General features: G+C 39.8%; 1 long non-coding RNA gene across 1 annotated transcript in view; it reads left to right on the forward strand.

The window, feature by feature from the left end:
- The window catches only part of LOC137232649 (uncharacterized), a 138,095-nt gene that overhangs the window by 37,114 nt on the left and 81,360 nt on the right, over positions 1–19,621 (forward strand). Inside the window, exon 2 of the long non-coding RNA XR_010947121.1 lies at positions 15,091–15,180. This is a non-coding gene — a long non-coding RNA (uncharacterized lncRNA). The remainder of the gene's footprint in view (positions 1–15,090; positions 15,181–19,621) is intronic.

Below are 19,621 nucleotides of genomic sequence, written 5' to 3' on the forward strand. Positions count from 1 at the left end.
TTCCAAATGTGTCCTAGGTTGGAAAAAGGAGGGTCAGTTTTCCTTTTAATTTTGTCACCTTTCTTACCTATTTTTATTTTCTTTTCTATCAGGATTGGAATCTGCCTGTTTATTCCCCCCTCTTTGGAACGTGAGCTTTCTGAGGACCATTATGGTTCACATCCCAGTGCTGAGCCAATGCCCATGTGGGTGGACGGCCTTTCATTTATTCAGAGATATTTATTGAGCCCCTTACTCTGTGGCAATTTTTTCATCTTATTTCTTCTCGCTACTTCAATTCCACTTCTTTTTTTGCTGAAAGTGAGGTAGTCTTACTCTTGTGAAAGAGGAGCATAATATTCCAATTATCCTTTGGTCCTTTCTGTTTTCTTATCTCAGGTTCTATATAGACTGATCCATAGCCTCATTTACTGGTTAGTTTTGATCATTCTTCTTCTTCTTAGCAAACCTCAAAGTGACAGATGAAAGGCTTCTTGGAATTCCTATTGCTTTTTACCAATCTCAGGTTTTATATCCTGCCTTGACAAGCTGTCTTCCTTTGTTCCTTTATTTAGTAGAGATTTTTTCGAGCACCTACTATATGTCAGGCACTGTTCTAGACTGTGAGGGTCTAGTAGTAAACAAAACAGACAAAAATCCCTGCCTTCAATTACTGAGGAAGGTGAATAAAAACTGGGTTTCCACAATGCGAAGAAGGATTTGGTAGCTTCTTAAAAGCTGTATCTGTTCATCAACAAGTATGATGCCTTTCAGATTTTCTAGTTTTGTTTCGTTTCTGGATGTTTAGAGAGAACTCTTCCTTCTTTTCCTTTGTTTTAAGACTTGTTTGATGTTTTACATATGGTCTCTCTCTCTCTTCATTAAAAATGTTAATGGATATATACTGCCTACGTAGAAAAACATTTAATAAAATAAAGTTAAATAATATTAAAATTCATAGCATATCAATAAAAATGTTTATATCTCACATCTAACACTTCTTTAGGTGTTAAGATAGAGTGTTATTGAAATTAACAAAAGATTCTCATTCATGCTAGAATATAGACAGCCCTAAGCAGTATATTCTTCCCACTGTGAGTATTAGGCCGCGTTCAATCCTTATCAGTTACATGTACTTTTCCTATGACAGGAGGCCATATTTTGATGCCAAAGTTAACTGGTGCTATCTTGAAAAAAAAAAAAAAAAAAGCCTTATCTATATAAACGAGCTAGTTTAAAAATACTATGGCTTTTAGTCAACTAATCAGCTATGAAAGTAGCTGCATCCAGAGAAAACATTTATCTGTTAAGAAATAGCTAATCTGTTTGTGTCCCAAAAAAAGGCAGGCAGGAATTTACGGATGTGATAGCCAGAGATGAGTGCCAAGAGAAAAAGACATAGCTTCTTAATACTCCTACTCAGTTACATCAGAGCTCTTCCTTTCCCTTCTGTTGTCACAAAATGACCCTGCCCAACTTTAGTCAAGCAAAGTGCAGAATAAACTTCATGGATGATTTGTAACTTTCTCTTGGGGAGGGGAAGCGATAACAGTCATTTCTTCATGCCCTTCTTTTCTCTCTTCCCTCCTTCCTTCCCTCTCTCTTGTGGAATGTTTATTTATCTTCTTTTTAAGGTTATTTGATCCTAAAGGGGTGGAATATTTTTAATTCACTTTAAAAGAATGTTTCCATATACATTTTAAAAATTTTGGATTATTCTTGTAGGACTTTAACACAACACTGAAACTTTGGCATCTGCAAGCATAATTCAACGAAGAATTGTCTTTGCCTTGTTTGAGGACATTTAGTTTTGAAATAACAGCATTAGAGTCTTTTGAAAATAACAGAACATGAACAGAAAATTATTTCCCTTGGAAAAAACTGTAGCTAATTTTTCCTTTGGCTGATTTGCCGCTGAAATCACACATTCGTATAAATGCCAAGCTATACATATGCATATACATATGTATATGGATGAGCGTGTGTGTGTGTGTGTGTGTGTGTGTGTGTGTGTATGTAAAACTCCACTCTACAATCATGCTATAAATTGGAGAATTTGTCTTTTGAAATTAACACTCATTCACATCCAGGTCAGGAAGTAATGCAGAATGTTGGTGTTGCTAGGACACTTCATCTAAGATTTTAATTAATTAAATTTTACAATTCCCCCATGCAGTGGGCAAATACTGTCATTATCTCTGCTTTATTGATGGGAAATTTGAGAGTAAAATCTTGTTCAAGGGCAAACAAAATCCAGGTCCTCAGAGCCAGAGTGAAAGGGAAATCTCAGACATTTATGTGCTATTTCACTTGAAAAGTATTGGTTGAGTGAATGAAATATCCATATAGAAAAGATTTTGGATCTGAATTGGTCAAGATATCTCCTTATTTGTTTTCCTTTTGAGAAAAATGCCATCTAACCTCTGAATTTAGTTGAATTTCATGCAGCCTCAAGAGAGTGGATGAAGAAAGGCAGATGTACAGACCTAAACGGAGGTAGTCGAGGCTGGCACTGCACAGGGATAGCAAGAGAGATGAGTGCAGGAGCCCAGTTCCCCCAACCCGTTTGACGGGATGTAACAGGGTCTCACCAGCATGGAGCTGAAAGGACGTTGAACTCCATAGCGTGAAGCTGCATTTCTGCTTGACTTTACTTTGCATCTGAAGTTCTAGTTTGCCTCAGTTTTGGTGCAGTGAAAATCCAACTAACTCAGAAAAGACGCTGGACAGAATCACCAGATTTAAAGCAACAGTCTCTTAAAATTCTAAGAACAATGGGGAAAATGACAGATTTTATACATTTTAAACTATAATGCCTGTCCTGGGCCCAGGTTGAGTCTCAGTCCATAAAAACCCAGGGCTGACTTTTGTGACCATAAGACTGAGAATTAAGCATTTTTTAAAAAAATTCTTGGAATATTAGGTAACTGATTTTATCATTGAACTTTCCAATAATCACCAAATGAGGTCATCCCTAGAAACTATTCTTGTCCAAAGTTCTTTTCTAATGTCATTGTCTCATTCTTTTCTCTCTAGTAATAGAGGGCCTGCATTCACTGAGCACTTGCTACTTACTAGCAACTGTATACATCATCATATATATCTCACAATAGGTAGGTTTTATTTTTAATCTCATTTTACATTTAAACCAAGACCGAGAGATTAAATTGACTAATGATAGCACACAGCTATCATGAGATAGAATACAGATTTGAATCTGGTCTGTAGGACTCCAAACCCTAAGCCTACAGGAATTATTACTACCCTTGCCAGTAGGCAGATATTAATGTACCCATTTTATGGATTGAGGAAACAAGGAAGGTTAATTGACCAGCTTAAAGTCACAGCTCTCTATTTTTTTCTAACAAAGAACTCATTCCACCAGACCACAGACTTGGGGATGAGAAAACTGTGTGCTGGCAAGAAGGTTTTTGTATGTATTATTTGTAAAGTGACATGTTTATGGTATGAATAAATAATAATTGAACTTGAATCAATAGAAATTTTATTTTAAAATACAGGAAGAAGACATTAGGTAAGCATTTTAGACACGATCATAAATTCAAAATTTGGTTTCTAAGGTTCAGTTTGGTGATGGTGGGCTTTTTAGCTGTTTTAGTGAAAAACATAATCATTTGTTCATTGCACCTGCAGGTATTTAGATCTGTCACCTGTATACTTATTGTTAAAGGTGATAATAAAAAACTGGAAGATGTAGACTCTCTTGAAGATCTTGAATTTCATTGGTGAGAAAGATCTATGTGGAAAACCACGAGTAACAAGCCCTGTGAAATGCTGTATGGATTTATAGGAAAAGAGAGATCATTGTCAGTTGGTATTAGTCAAGGATGTCTTCATGGAGATCATTTATCTTGAGCTGCATCTGAAAGGAATAAGAGAATTGGGATTTGCTAAGAATTAGATGAAGGGGAAATCACTCTATTATTGTAAGGTTTATGACTCATTACCAGAGAAGTAAGTGCCCTCTCCATGCCAGGCACTGTCCTAGGAGCTGGGGATATAGCTGTGATGGTGACACACCGTCTGTGCCCTCATGGATTGTACAGCCCAGAGGAGAAACCAACATTAAACAAGGGATTATTAGGACGTCGGTGCTGTGAGAGCCCAGGGCAAGGGAATGTGGCCTAGCATGGGAATCAGGGAGGCAAAACCTCCCAGGGGAAGTGTTCTTTTCTTTTTTTTTTTTAAGAATTTATTATTTATTTATTGGCTGTTTCGGGGTCTTCGTTGCTGCACACGGGCTTTTCTCTAGTTGCGGCCAGTGGGAACTACTCTTTGCTGTGCACAGGCTTCTCATTGTGGTGGCTTCTCATTGCGGAGCACGGGCTCTAGGCACAGGGGCTTCAGTAGTTGTGGCTCGCAGATTCTAGAGCACAGGCTCAGTAGTTGTGGTGCACGGGCTTAGTTGCTCCATGGCATGTGGGATCTTCCTGGACCAGGGCTCGAACCCGTGTCCCCTGCATTGGCAGGCGGATTCTTAACCACTGAGCCACCAGGGAAGCCCCTCTTTTCTTTGATAAGAGATGAAAAAGTCAAGAGACTTGCTGACTCTGTAATTCATACACAGTAACTTTTAATCAGTGGCCAACCTTCCTCTGCCCCTCTGGCTGTTTCTGAGCAAACTTTTCTGCTACCTGTTGGTGAAGATTTAGAGAATTCCACTTAATTTGAAGGTTTTCCTGAGAGAATATTATGAGGGCTCAGTTGTTTCCATCTTGTCCTATTGGGTAGTCATAACTCAAGGGAGGAGCTACTAATATCCAGTCCATAGAAGCCGCGGATGCTACTACATGTTCCACGATGCACAGGACCCCACTCCCCCCCAGAAAAGAATTTTCCAGCCCCAAATGTAAATAGTTCTGACACTGAAAAACTCTGATCTACGTATATGGAAACGTAGGCTGCGTTTGGGAAATTGGGTAGTTCTCACTGGCGAAAGCTTAGGATATGTACAGATTTGGAAGGGCATTTCAGTTGGAAAGAAATGTTAGGCTATTGTGAAGGCGTAATGATCCTTTATCATGAAGAATAATGGATGCAGGTGAGCTGAAGTTCTGATTTTAATAAGCAGTGAGGAAAGTCATTTCAAGTTTCTGGGCTGAGGCTGAAGTGGGTGGCACAAAAGAACTATATTTTAGAAAGATGAGTCCAGTGACAGGTGTAGCATAAGAGGAACAAGGAGCGAGTGGAGGTGGGCGATTATCTCAGAAGTCATGAGAGCTTCCACTGATGATGACGATGGAGGTGGGTCAGAAAGAAGGATGGATGTCAAGTCGCTGCAGAGGACAGGACTTGAGGATGTGGCGTTCCCTCTTTCCTTTACGTAACCTTCGGTAAGCCACATCTTTCTTCCAAGCCAGGGGTTCTGAACTGGCAACCCGCAGGTCCCACCTGCACTGCAGATGTGTTTTGTTTGGCCCGCATAGTGTTTTAAAATTCTTTAAAATTTCTAACAACATATACATTGAGAGACTGCATATAGAAATCCATCTTTTTAGCTTGTCTTGAAATATCAGAGCATCTGGCAATTCTGAGTTCTGGTTTCAGCATGGCAGCAGCCTGAACTGCGGCTCAGCTGTCCTTTTTAGACGGGGCACAATGTCTCCAGGTTTCCTCCATCCACCACTCCCTGTTCATTGCAGCTGGCTGGCCCACTGTGTGCATTTACTGCCTGCCTCAAAACTGAGTTTGCAGTCCTTGTTTAGGTTATGGCTGAATTACCTACGTATCTTTGAAAGGAACCTTTCTGGAGACTGGCGCCCTCAACCTCTGCCCATTACCACATTCCTCCCACCTTTACTACCTCCGCTGTGTCTTATTTCTACAGCATCTCCCGTCACTCTCTCTAGACTTTCTTTCTTCTGCTTTGCATATGCACAAGCCTCCCCTAACTGGCAAAATCCTCACCTGCTCTTCCCACCTCCCCAAATCCTTTGCCCTTGAACCCAATCATTTTGGTGAATGAATGAATGCTTACATGAGTGAATGAATCTGCTACTTACTCTTCTTTCCTTTGGAACCCTGATACTCTGGTTAACTTTCTGAACATGGTTGTCTTTTTCCAACCTGCTTTTCGAATCCGGTTTCCTCTGGTTGCCTTCTGAACTACGTAGCTATTTACTCCCGCTGGTTTCCTAGTTCTTCTTTGAGTATGCAGCCCGTGCTCTCATTGACAGCAGCTGTGGGTGTCCTGGAGGTCAGTCCTTCCCATGATTCCCACCAGCTCCTCTTACTTTCTCTGGGCGGTATCTGTATGCCTCCTCCGTGAACACAGCTTCAAACAGGTACGTCTCAGAGCTGTCCCTTCCCTCCAGAAAGATTTCCATCCTAAGTCCCTTCTAGAGGGAAATTCTAGAGCTGCAGCTGCACATCCCTCCCTCTGCCCTTTTGCTGAGCTCATCTCATTCCTCCAGAAACCCCTGTGTCATCCTTTCTGGGCCTCTCATCCTTGTCATGGGAGATGGCACAGCAAGGTGGTTAAGAGGGTGGGCTGTGGAACGGGGCTGACCTGACTTTGAGTCTTAACCTCTTGTACCCCATGGGTGGGACGCTCGTTAGCAAGATGAAGTTGTTTTGAGGATTAATTAAGGTAGTGTTTGTAAGAAGTTAGCTCAGTGCCTGGCATATTTTGAGCATCATTAGTGGCTACATCATCATTCTTCATCATGATTCAAGGACCACTGTCTATAGTAAATCTTTTCCACCGAGGTCAGTCTTCAGGTTTCCCCTCAAATTCCTACTGCCCTTCTTGTTCGGGTTGTTCAGAATTCACCCATTTTACAGTTCTTTATTGTATGACTATACAATAGTCATATTGTATATAGTTTACAATTGTATGACTATACAATAAAGAACTGTAAAATGAGCTTTCAGAGCTCTCAGAGGCCCAGAACCATGTTGCATACCTCTTTGGGCCCCAATCAGCGTATTCTAAATGCCAGTGAGTACCCATGAGCATTTGTGGGATCAAAAGTTGTTTAAGACTGTGAAGCACAAAACTGTCTTAAAACAGATTTCTTTTCATTTAATTAGAAGGAGAATGTTTCCTGTTTCTCTTCGATCTATTGTGCTGAAAATAGGAATAGTAAAGTATATCGGGTTCTCATCCAGCAGACATTCTTAGGAAATTGGGACTTCACACTTTAAATAAGAACTTGTAGTTCAGCGTTTGGCCAGAAGATGGTGCAGTGTTCAAGGAATCATTCCCTCTGAAAGTCAAAACCCTGATTTTAAAGGAATGAACTTGCAATCCAACCAAATCTAAAAGAAACAGAAGAAAGTGAGGCCAGTTCAGCTGTGACATCGTCCTAGGGCTTAGCAAGTGTCATGCTTTCATGTAGTTTCTTACTTCCTACTGCCTAACATAATGACCGGGAGGATTCTTCTAATTAGCCAAGTATTATCGTACATCAGAGTGGGGCTCTGCTTCTGTACATTCTTATTTGTGTTTTGTCAGCCAGAGGAAGAAAGCTGTTAGAGGCAGGAGCAGATGTAAGAAAGGCACAAAACATGCCAGGAAGTCATGGTACTTCTTTACCGTTAAGTAAGTCATTCCACTTTGCATACTGTTTTTCTGATATTAGTATGAATCCTTCAGGTCATTCTGACTGCAGAAATCTTTTGTGTGAGTGTCTGGATGTGTGCTGTGTGTACCGTGTGTATGTGTCAAGTTTTTCTCCACCTCTGAAAACGTCAGATGAGCACGCTTTTATTGCTGTAATACCCAATATAAAATATAAACTGACATCATCTTCTCATTATTATTATTATATTCAGTAATGTACCCAGCCAGGTAAATAATCGTGCAGTTTGCTTCAGTTTCCTATTTGCATTGATTGGAAGCAAATTTAAAAAGAAGCCTCAAAGTTGGTGCTGATCAGCCATCTACAAGTTTGTGTATCATACTTGCTCCATTTTTTTTTTTAACCATGTAAAGTCTTCTGAAAATTGAAAACTAATTTATTATCATGTAGTTATTTGTGCAGTCACAAAAGAGGTCACTGGTCTTTCCTTTGATTTCTGTCACAGGCTGCAGGCCATCTTATGCTAAATCAGGGATATGGGGAGATAATTAACATAGCAACTCTGGCAGGTTTAATAGGTGAGTGATGAACATTTCACGTTGGGTTTCAAAATCCATGTCTTAATTACCACCCGCCTAAGTGCAGTGATGAAGCGATATTACAGTTACCTTCTATCAGGCCAACAACAGACAACTCTAAAACTATGATTAGATCGAAAGACTTCAAGGCAAGGGAAGAGTGTCTTGTGTTTTGTTTTAAAAAACTGTGTGAGGGCTTCCCTGGTGGCGCAGTGGTTGGCGGTCCGCCTGCCGATGCAGGGGACGCGGGTTTGTGCCCCGGTCCGGGAAGATCCCACATGCCGCGGAGCGGCTGGGCCCGTGAGCCATGGCCGCTGGGTCTGCACGTCCGGAGCCTGTGCTGCTCCTCAACGGGAGAGGCCGCAGCAGTGAGAGGCCTGCGTACCACAGAAAACAACAACGACAACAACAAAAAAAAACTGTGAGAAATCTTAAGCCATTCTAGAAGCATCCACATTACTGCAACAGTTCTCACCTGGGGTGGTGTTGTCACCCCAGGGCCATTTGGCGCTGTCTAGAGACATTTTAGGTTCATCTAGTGAGAGAGGCCAGGGTTGCTGCTAAATATCCTGCAATGCACAGGACAGCCTCCAGACGAAGAATTGGTCCAAAATGTCAGTGGTGCTGAGTTTGAGAAAAACTGCCCCAGAACCATCCGCTGCTATCAGTGGTTGTTTTTCACCACTGGTTGCCAACAGGTGTCACCCCAGGCCCTGTTGTATCTGCAGCATTGTCAAAGAGAGGGGCCATAAACCCTAGTAACATATGGAATGAAATCCCCACTGCAAAGCTTTTGTGGAAGGCAGTTACATGCTGGTGAGCTGAGGCCTATGTAACCAAAATTGATCAATTACACAAATTAAGCAGAGCCCTTAAGGAATTTATTTTATTGGTCTGGACATCTGTTGCAGTGTTGTCCAAATCCAAAACTCAAATGGTGCCTCGGGTTGCCAAGTTAGGCAAGAAAATCTAGTAGCTATAAAAGTACAACTGAAAACCCTATATTAATATCACGTCCATCTGCTGAATGTTACATAAATATGCAGACTTTTTATTTTCCTTGGGAATAACATTTATTTTTACTGTGCCCAGTTTGACATTCTTATGACATTCTGTTCAGTTTATTACACTGTAACTTTAAATGTTTCTTCAAAAATGCATTTATAATGTTGTTGTTAATCTTTTTTCAAGGGTCTGTACCACCTGTTTAACTTATAGTTAAATAGAGAAGTCCTTTTTCTTATAGGAAGAATGGGAAATCTTTGGACAAAGAGGCTCAGAAAAGATTTTGAGTAACACTTGTGTAGTGTAAAGGGAAATTATATAACAGCCATGAATGCTAATATTCCATCCTGCTCTTTTACAAGTTGAAATGTAATCTCCATTTTAAACTAAATTAGCATCATTTCCAAACAGAGTATCATATTTATATCAGATTTATACAACCACATCAGATTACTATTAACATGTAAAATAGTCTCTTTTATGCTGTGGGTAAAAAATAGATTGAAGAGAATGATTTGATTTCCACTGCTTTAAATTAATCTGAGAGGACATGTTGAGGTTGAGAGTTGTTCTAACATCAAAGAAACAGCAGGTAGGGGCAGCTTTACCTTAAGAACCTGTTGTGATCCTGGCATGAAGAAAACCTTGCAGTTATAAAAGTACATCTGAAAATCATGATGTTTCTATCATGTCCATCTGCCGAATGTTAAATAAATATGTTGGTTGGTTATTTAAATATGTTGAGTGGTTAAGCCAACTGGAAAATTATAGGATATGTGTAGGAAAACTTAGAGGACATTTTTGTTCATGTTTTTTTTCTTTTTTTCCCCTTCATTCTCATTTTATGGATTCGGTAAAACACTTTTTAGTAGTCAATTATTGAATGGCTTGTAGTCTAATAATGAGGTAAACTGGAATGGTCAGGGAAACTTAAAAAGCAAAAACAAGACTAAACAACCACAACAACAAAGCAAACAAAACTTGGCACGAGCTTCAGGGAGACTTCCTTATGGTATTTTCGACATGGTATTGATATGTATATAAAATTTTGTAAAATGCATTTTTTTTTTTTTTTTCTGTACGCGGGCCTCTCACTGCTGTGGCCTCTCCCGTTGTGGAGCACAGGCTCCGGACGCACAGGCTCAGCGGCCATGGCTCACGGGCCCAGCCGCTCTGCGGCATGTGGGATCTTCCCCGACCGGGGCACGAACCCGTGTCCCCTGCATCGGCAGGCGGACTCTCAACCACTGCGCCACCAGGGAAGCCCTGTCAAATGCATTTCAAAGAACATTTTTATTTGCAGAAGTGGAGTATGCTTACTATGGGACATTTAGGTAATATAAACTAAAAAGAATATTAAAAACGAATCATTTTCTTTATTTTAAATGAACATATATTGACCCTGATTTACAAGGATGTGAGATTCAAGAAGACAGTACCAGTGGGTGTTTTTTCTTTACTAGAATGTCACAATTAATTGACTCTCATCCATTCCAGAATTCTGGGTATCCCCGCACACTTTTTGAACTAAAGAAGGGAGGGTTGTCTGGATGAATCCCAAATAAATTCAGATTTAGGGAAACATACCTCCAGTGTTAAAGAAGATAAATTTTCAGAGAAGTGGAGGAGATGTCTGAGGGTCTTTATTGGCCGTGAAGGCGAGAGGGGCCAGTTGCTTGCTGTTTAGGTATTGGTTGACCAATCCTGTTTGAACTGAGATGCTTTTTATCGTTATGCTTGTACTGGAAAAAGAAGAGCATAATTGAGGGATGTAGGATCCCCTGCAAAGAATTTTCATGCCAGAGGTTGTGTGATAAAAATGTGGCATAGGGCTTCCCTGGTGGCGCAGTGGTTGAGAGTCCGCCTGCTGATGCAGGGGACACGGGTTCGTGCCCCAGTCCGGGAGGATCCCACATGCCCCGGAGCGGCTGTGCCCGTGAGCCATGGCCGCTGCGTCTGCGCTCCGCGATGGGAGGGGCCCCATCAGTGAGAGGCCCGCGTACTGCAAAAAAAAAAAAAAAAAAGTGGCATAGTAACTCCTTGAGGTCGGGTGGCATAAAGGAGCATCCCCCAGATACACCTGGGACCCGACCTTTTCCCTCTGCTTTTACTGCTGTCAGCCCTGTTGTCTTGGGTAAATCAGTCATTCCATTGGTGAAGTAACCAATATGCAAACTGTGCCCCAAAACTTCTTTTTCCGCCTGTGGTGGGGAAAAAAAGTACATAAAAAGTTACCCATAGCTCAGAATTGAGCACTCTACCAATATCTAGGGATCCCTGTGATTTATATTCATGCAACCCAGTTAAGTAGATGGATGGTTGAGGAGAGAAGGTAACTTGCTTTTGGAGGGATCGACTGTAACTGGCCCAACTAAGAATAGCTCTTTGATTCCCAATAGTCTTTAAACCAACAGGCATTTTCTTTTCCTGATCGAGAACTGCTGCATTTATTGAAGTCTATCTTTAGACTCCTGATGTAATTTCTGAATCACCAACCATTTCTGAGACCACAAGATAGTTAAAAGTAAGCTAAGAAATATTAACTGAGACTCCCTGAAGCCTGCAAGGGAAACGAAGGTACCACAGCAGAGGTTTACTGTGGAATTTCTCTCCTGTAGTTCTTGCACTTTGAGAATGACATGATCTATCTATCCCAAGGAATAAAGCCTGATCCATTTAAATAGCTGCAAGTGATTTATCAGAAATGTGCTTATTTGGAAGGTTTAGCAAGACTGCTTACGGGAGGTGGTGGGGTTAACTACCAGAATTGTGCATAACTCGGATCCTGTGTATGGCAATTAATCAAGAAATTATATTCTTTGACTTTCTAACAACCCACACAGAGTGCTACATCTGTGGCGTGTTTAAATAGAGAGAGAGAGAGGGGTGAAATATTTCTTCTAATAAAATGCTAATGGTTTTGTTTTGGAGAAAAATATTGAATTATTAGGGTGTTAGATTTATCTGCAGGAGGGTTTCTCAAGTCACAGTCCATAAGGACTTAGGACAGAAAACCGACTATTTCCTGAAGCTGATTTTCCAGTCCTTTAAATGACTTCAGGATGATGGCAAGACTGCTTTGTGATGAAGAGGTGAGAGCACAGGAATAAACGTTGTTACAGGAAACTGTAGCATCCCAGGCCATTATTGTGGGCGTTTCTTAAATTTTCAAGAGTATTACTTAAGACAGCACATGGGAGTATGTTAATAAAGACAGGGAAGGCATTCCCATTGATTTGTGGTGTCCTCTGTAGGTGTAACTTGCACCTACTTAACTACTCTGGGACCTGAGGGTTTAAAGCAAGGATTGTTGGCCAATGCCTCCTCTGCTTTGGAACCCAGAACTTACAGCTCTCCTTGAGGCTTACTTTTACAAATTCGGTTTCTGAAAACTTAAAAGAGGTGCCATTACCATAAAAAGAAGAAGTCTTCGGCAACCAGAGTGGTCCTGTAAATGTCTTTTCACTCCTGGGGTTCTTTGTGATGTGTTTCAAGTGGTTAGTTTTAAAGTTTCATTTTTCCATCCTGAGCTTTTTAAAAATTGCAATTTAACAAACATTTACGGAGCATCTCCTTTGTGGCGACACTGGGCAGGAGACAGAAAGCTGGAATAGTAGCTGACCTTTGCCTATCAGGATCTCATAGTGCAGCAAAACAGAGAGTCCAAAGAAATATTTATAACGTAGTAGATGCAACGCTAACAAAAACGCCTGGTGCTGGACGCTTACTGTGCGCCTGGCGCTGCATCATTATTCTGTTTTTCAGACAAGGGAGCTGTGGCTTGGAGAGAGGGCAGATCCTGTAGTTAACAAGAGGAGGGGCCAGCATTTAAAGGAAGCTCAGTGTGGCTCTGGTTTCCTGTTATCCTTCACTCACTCACTACAGTAGAAGCATGGACGAAGCACTACCCTAGGTCACCGCTGACCTTGATGTAGTGCTTTCTACACGTCAGGCTCTTTTCATCCATTGCTTCGTGTAAACCTCACAACAACCCTATGCAGTAGATACTGTATTATCCCCTTTTTACAGATTAGCCAACAGAGGCTTTGATAGGTTAAGCAATTTGACTACGGTGGAGCAGGTAGTATCAGAGAAGCAATCTGACTATAGGCTCTTAACCCCTAAACCTAACTGCTCTGGAATAGAGGGAGACATTGTTTCTGCCTGGGGTGGTGGATAGGGACAGAGATTGGAGCAAACAAGGTATAAGGTGGTCAGAGAAAGTTAGAGACCTGCTCTTCATTAGGACTTGGAAGATGATAAGAGTTAATCCAGCATTCCTCAAATCTGAGTCAATTGAAAGATATATTCTTTGTTTAATTCTTATTGGAGTATAGTTGCTTTACAATGTTGTGTTAGTTTCTGCTGTACAGCAAAGTGAATCAATTATATGTGTATATATATATCCCCTCTTTTTTAGTTTTCCTTCTCATTTAGGTCACCACAGAACACTGAGTAGAGTTCCCTGTGCTGTACAGTAAGTTCTCATTAGTTATCTATTTTATACATAGTAGTGTATGAAGGATGTATTTTTCAACCTTTCTGAAATTTCTTTGAAAGTTGTAGATCTAAATTTTAGTGAGAATCTATTTGATTCCTTGCATTGTGAAACTCTAACATGATGTCTGGGAATTCAGACTTATAAAACTTGTGTGGAGGTAATTTTTTTTCTTTTGAAATAATTGTAGATACATAAGAAGTGGTAAAAAACAGCAGAGAGGTAGCACATACCCTTGACCCAGCTTCCCCTAATGGTAACCTTTTACATAACCATAGTACATATCAAAAGTGAGAAACTGACTTTCACAAAATACTCTTAACTAGACTGTAGACCTTATGTGATTTTGTTGGTTTTTCGATGTGCACTATTGTTTTGTACAGTTCTGTGAAATTTTATCACATGTATAGATTTGTGTAATGGCTGAGGTAATGCTTTTTAATGCTGGACTAAAGAAACAGGACAATAAAATGTTTTGAACCCTCAATTGTTTTTGTATGATATTGTTATGTTTAGGGGTTACTTTGTCGAATACTCTTTTAAAATAATTTGTTTTAATTGAATATTACCATGATGCAAAAATGATTATTCCTACTACAAAAAGGTTACACTTTACAGAAATTGATTCCCCTCAGAGGATATGAAAATGATACCATTAAAAAAAATAAGGTTCAGGAACACGTATGGATTAATCCTTACCTGTTAGATTTAATTTCTAAACATTTGTAAATGGAAGTGACAGACCTTTGATTTTTCTGTATATTTCAAACAATGAGCGGTAAATCCTGTACTGAGGTACATACTGAAGGACATGGCCTTATTTTAACACAGGCTACAGTTCATTGTAATTCTGTGCTTTTTGTTTTGTAGCTTTTTTTCCTCAGAAGGATATGCAGGCAAAGCCCCCAGGTTTTCAGTGTGTTCCCCAAAGCCCCAGACACAAGAGCTTAAAAAGGGGTTAAATTTTAATGAAAACATACCCTCTCATCACTGTGCTTTAAATTATAATTTTAAAAGCCAATCATTTTCTTTTTTGACTGACATGTGGCATTTTGGAGAAATTTTCAAATCTTCCAAGTCTGTAAGAGATGAACTTGGGGGGCTTGTAGGTACTGTGTTTAGAACAGAAAAAAAGGATAGCTCATGTTGAAGGGGTTGAATTAAAATCATTTGTAATTCTGCATCACAAAGAGACACAATCCCAGAACATCCATTTATATGTACATCTGTGCTTCTGTCTCTGACCTCAGCTTTCTGATTTCTGTCTCCTTTCTTTACAAAGTCTTCACTTATGCATAGATACACACATTAGAGAGGAAATTGGGGCACATGATTTAGGAATGTGCTAATTAATTCTCATTATGTCCTATGAACGGAGAAAAAGAAGTGAAAGGTTGTCTGCCTATGCATGTACATGATGTATATTCTTCCACATGGTTTTTTTCTGAGGGAAAGTTATGTCCATTTCTTCCCCCCTTCTCCTTAGGTTCTCACACACAGTGACAGCTAGCAGCGTCCAAAGTGCTGACATGATGACTTAGAGATGTGATAAAGAGAAACACCTTCGGCATTTTCTGTAAGTAACTGTGGTTCCTGCATCCAGAGAACACACGTCATGAGATACCTGTTCTTGAGTTTCTTAATTTAAGCATCGTGATTCCTAATGAGCAGGTAGATTGCATCCATTGTTACTTTGTCTTTGGTTATCATTGATGATGAACCTTTGCTAAACAAAGATCTGTAATCCAGCTCGGGATACTCATGGATTTTTTTTTAAGGTTTTAACATTTGATAATAGGTTTTCCAATAGCTTGAAGGGTAGCTTTTAACATTTCTTTTCCAGTTGAAGTATTTCCTGACTTCTGTCCAAGCCCTCTATAGTTAAAGAAAAGGCTTTTTGACATTTAATAGACAATGTTGTGGCTTTTTCTCTTCTTCAGACAAATGTATAGGCATTTAAACAACCACACCGTACTCTCGTAATTGAGACACCTGCAGAAATGGCAATTACAGGGTGATTTGTGTCAAAAATAGTCAGAATAAATTGTATTTTACCTGAGTTTTTAAAACTTTCAAAGGTACCTCTCTCTTTTCTCTCTCTCTCTTTCTCTCTGTTCTTTCTTTTAAATATTAAGTAAACGCTTTGCATTTTCACATTTTGTCCAAGTTGTCCCAGGTTTTCTCTGGGTTTAGCAAAAGTCCAAAGGGACTGCTCAGAGCAAAACAATCAGTGAGGACTAAGGTGTTCTTCGTTCCTGAAATGAAAACAAAACAGATGTTCAGGACGCTCTGTTTTGCTCTGGCTCCCAGCTTGGCTGCTTGTTCTGAGAATATTCTTGCTCCCAAGTTAGTTCTAGTTTTGTTTATTTCGTCCTGAGCTTGGCGAATGTTCCAAAGCCATCCTCTTCAAGCAACACTTTTTTTTTTTTTCTTCTGTGAGCTGAGTTTATTTTGTGCTCAGCCTTCATTCCATGGGTCCTGTGAATAATTCTAACACAAAGGAAAAGTCTCCTTCTGACCAGTGAAAGGGGAGTCTGGGAAGACAGATTAAAAATTGTAGCTTTAATCCAAAAAGCAAGGGGCTTGGGAAAAGAGAGAAAAGGAGGGGGGAAAAAAAAAAGGAAAACCTTTTAATGAAGATTTCAGTACAAAACAGGTGTCTGATGAAGCGTAAGCAAAATAAACAATAAGAAACTCAGCAAGATAAGGGCACATCCTTGACACACGTTTTAACTGCTGGGTTATTTTCATTTATGAAGCAAATATGTATTTCTACAAATTTGAATGTAGAACAAATGTTTATATATTGAAACCTATGATTTTGTTTTGATTGATAGTATAAAGTGGGGTAACACTCCAGTTGAAAACCATTCTTCATTGGGTTAAGTATTCATTTTTTTGGTTACAAAAATGGTTAAAACGATCTTTGACCTCTGTGGAATGTTGAGAGCAGTGAAATTTCTGGTTATGGAATTATCCTCCAACTGCCTTATAGGGAATTTTTCAAAAGTTAGAAGGCAGAGGAACTCTACTCTTTGATTTACATTCTTCCAGTGTTCAGTCAAAGATGAATAAAAAATTAGGAGAGCATTAGAGTACAGGAGCCCAGTGGTCCTACTTAGGAGGAGCACACTAATGGTAACAACAAAAGGGCACTCTTTAGACCTAAATAATTTGCGATCGCAAATGTATGGGTACAATAGAATGGAATTGTTCTATCCTTGTAGTCTTAGGCATTGATACATTTCTTTTTGAGGCTATAGAGAACAAGAAAACAGCTAGTTGACAAGTGAAGTATTCAAACCATGAAGGGAAGGAAATAAAATTTATTTTATTTCTTCATTTAGTGAGTGCCCACTCTTTGCTGGTTTTGTGCTAGTCGTAGGGGATACCGGCCAAGACAGATACAGTTCCTGCCGTCATGGAGCTTATATTCTACCAGAGAGATGGACCAGGGAAAAAAGTAGTAAGGAAGTGTGGAGAATGGGCAAGGATTTACTGTACAACACGGTGAACAATATTCAGTATCTTGTAATAGCCTATAATGGGAAATAACCTGAAAAAATAGTGTATGTAACCAGATCACTTTGCTGTACACCTGAAAGTAACACCATATTTTATATCAGTTATACTTCAATTAAAAAAAAAAAGTGTGGAGAATGGGGAGTAGCGAGTGTTATGGGAGCATCCTGAAAAATGAGATTCTTGCTTTCACTGGCTTTTCTTCCATTTCTTCCATCCCCTCCCTCCCTCCCTCCCTCCCTCTCTCTCTCTCTCTCTCTCTCTTTTTTTCGGCCCTCTTTTCCTCCCTGCCCTCTGTTTCTCCTTCTTCTCTCTTCTCCCTCTTTTTGTTCCCTCTTTGTTCTTCTCCTCCCTGCTCAAGCTTTTTTTTTGCCCCCGCAAACAATTTAGCCAAGCTCAAGTTGAAAAAGAGAAACAATCTCACATTATTTAGAAAGAGGCAGCATCTTACAGTGGTTACCATCCCAGGCTTGGAAGGCTGTGTCCCCGATTGGAATCCTGGCTCTGCCGTTAACTAGTTCGCAGCCTTGTCCAACAGAAGTGGCCTCAGTATCTTCTTTTATAAAACACAGGGCTGAAGATACTTCCTTCAAGGGAATGTTCTAGAGATTAGATGGCATACTGTAAGTAAAGTCACTGGCTTAGTTCCTGACGGATAGTGAGTGGGCTAAAATTGTAAGCTGCTGCTATTTTAGTATTACTATTACCATTATTATTTTGCCTTTTATGTTCTAGGAGCAGTGTCTATATTATAAAATAGCTAATAGCGAATGATGTATTAATCAATTGAAAAATTTTCTCTGAAACCAACCAACTAGCTTTGATATTACGTAATTCCTTTTGTTAGGTTTTTTTGCCCATTCACAAAAGCAGGTTTTCGGAATGTCAAAGTTGAAAACCATCTTCAATAAAGTAGGTTTTTGGATAAACCCTTAAAGGCTCTGCCAGATTAGCCGGGATTGCTGTCTTTTCCTCCAGACGTTCTGAAGACGAAAGATTGAGCCAAATTTCAATGAGCCCCTTTAAGAGACAGGGAAATTTATTAATATTTGAATCAAGAGTGATTGAGACACATTCTTCAGTGTGTCCATATAGAGGAATAGGATAAGATCTTCTTGTGTCTTGTGAAATCAGTGTTACTGTATTATAGACAGACCCTGTAGAGGTGCTGGGTGAATATGTATTTATAATTTGATAGCACTGCAGGTGAACTTTAAAAATGAAAATTGTTATACATTTTTAAAAGTCAGGGTGTCTTTTGGTCAGTCTTCATGAGAATTTTTCTCTTTCGCAAGTGCTCACATAGCCTTCCCCACGTTTTGTCTTCCCCCAGCAAAAGATAGGAAAGGTAAAGGTGACATAGCCATAGACAGAATTCAGGTCTTTCTCTCTGTGTATACTGTGGATGCTCCTGCCCACCTCCCCCTCCCCCAGCCTAAGATTTAGCATCGCCAGAAATCTCTCCCGTGACTCGTCCATTTACCTTTCAGCCTTCTGTTTTGCCTGTGTGGTTCAATGCGCCTGAAATGCCCTTCCCTCCCGGACTGAAGTGTTACTTATCTCTTAAGATCTGATTCTAATGTCATCGATTGTGTGATTTTTTTTCCCAGACCCCTGGGCAGAACCAACAGGTCTTATCTTAGGATCTCGTAGCACTTTGTTCCTCTCCCTTGTAGCGGATAGCTGCATAAGTAAGTGTCTTTCCCTGCCCCCCATACACCTTGAACTCCTCAATGGTGGGGTCTCTGTTTTATTCATCTTTGCACAAAACTAGATTCATGTCTTCAAGGAGTTCCCAGTCTGGGCAGGGAGACAGACATATAAACACACCATGGTATGTCAGCTTGGAAAGTGATATAAAATAATTGTCTAAATTAGTGCACACAGATGAGCACTAATTTACTAAAGGACCCTGTTTTCTCATGTAAGAAAGGAGCAGTAGGCATGTAGGTGTAGTGTGTTTCTTAAAATAGCAATGTTTCCCCCGGTGTTTGTATCAATATTTATGTTATTGCTTGTGCTCTTAAAAAGAAAAAAAACTCTCAAATGACATTGTATATCTAATGTTAGTGATGAGGAATTTAGGAGTCTGTTGAAACTGTGAAATACAGCAGGCGTGATGCTCGGTTCTCCAAACCAAATAAAGTATCATTGAACCTGAGCTGTAAGCTAAGACTTTAAGTGCCATTTATTTGTTGAGTTTTGCGACTCTAAATTGCTCACTCTGGCACAAGACCTTTAAAAGTATTTATAGTTTAATTGGTATGTGGTTTATTTTAACTTATATTAAAATGACCTGCTTATATTAAAATGACATGTTTTCCAAAACCTAATATTGCCTTCAAAACATTGTCCTCGTGGTGAAAGATTTCAAAATGTTATTGTAAAAAGCAAGGGAAAGGATTTCAGACAAACACACAGCCCAGGTCTCAGTATTTTTGTGTGTGTGCAGTTCCCAGGACATAATTATAAGATCGTTTTCTCTTTTATATATG

This window comes from Pseudorca crassidens, chromosome 10, assembly GCF_039906515.1.
Source record: "Pseudorca crassidens isolate mPseCra1 chromosome 10, mPseCra1.hap1, whole genome shotgun sequence".
NCBI lineage: Eukaryota > Metazoa > Chordata > Mammalia > Artiodactyla > Delphinidae > Pseudorca > Pseudorca crassidens.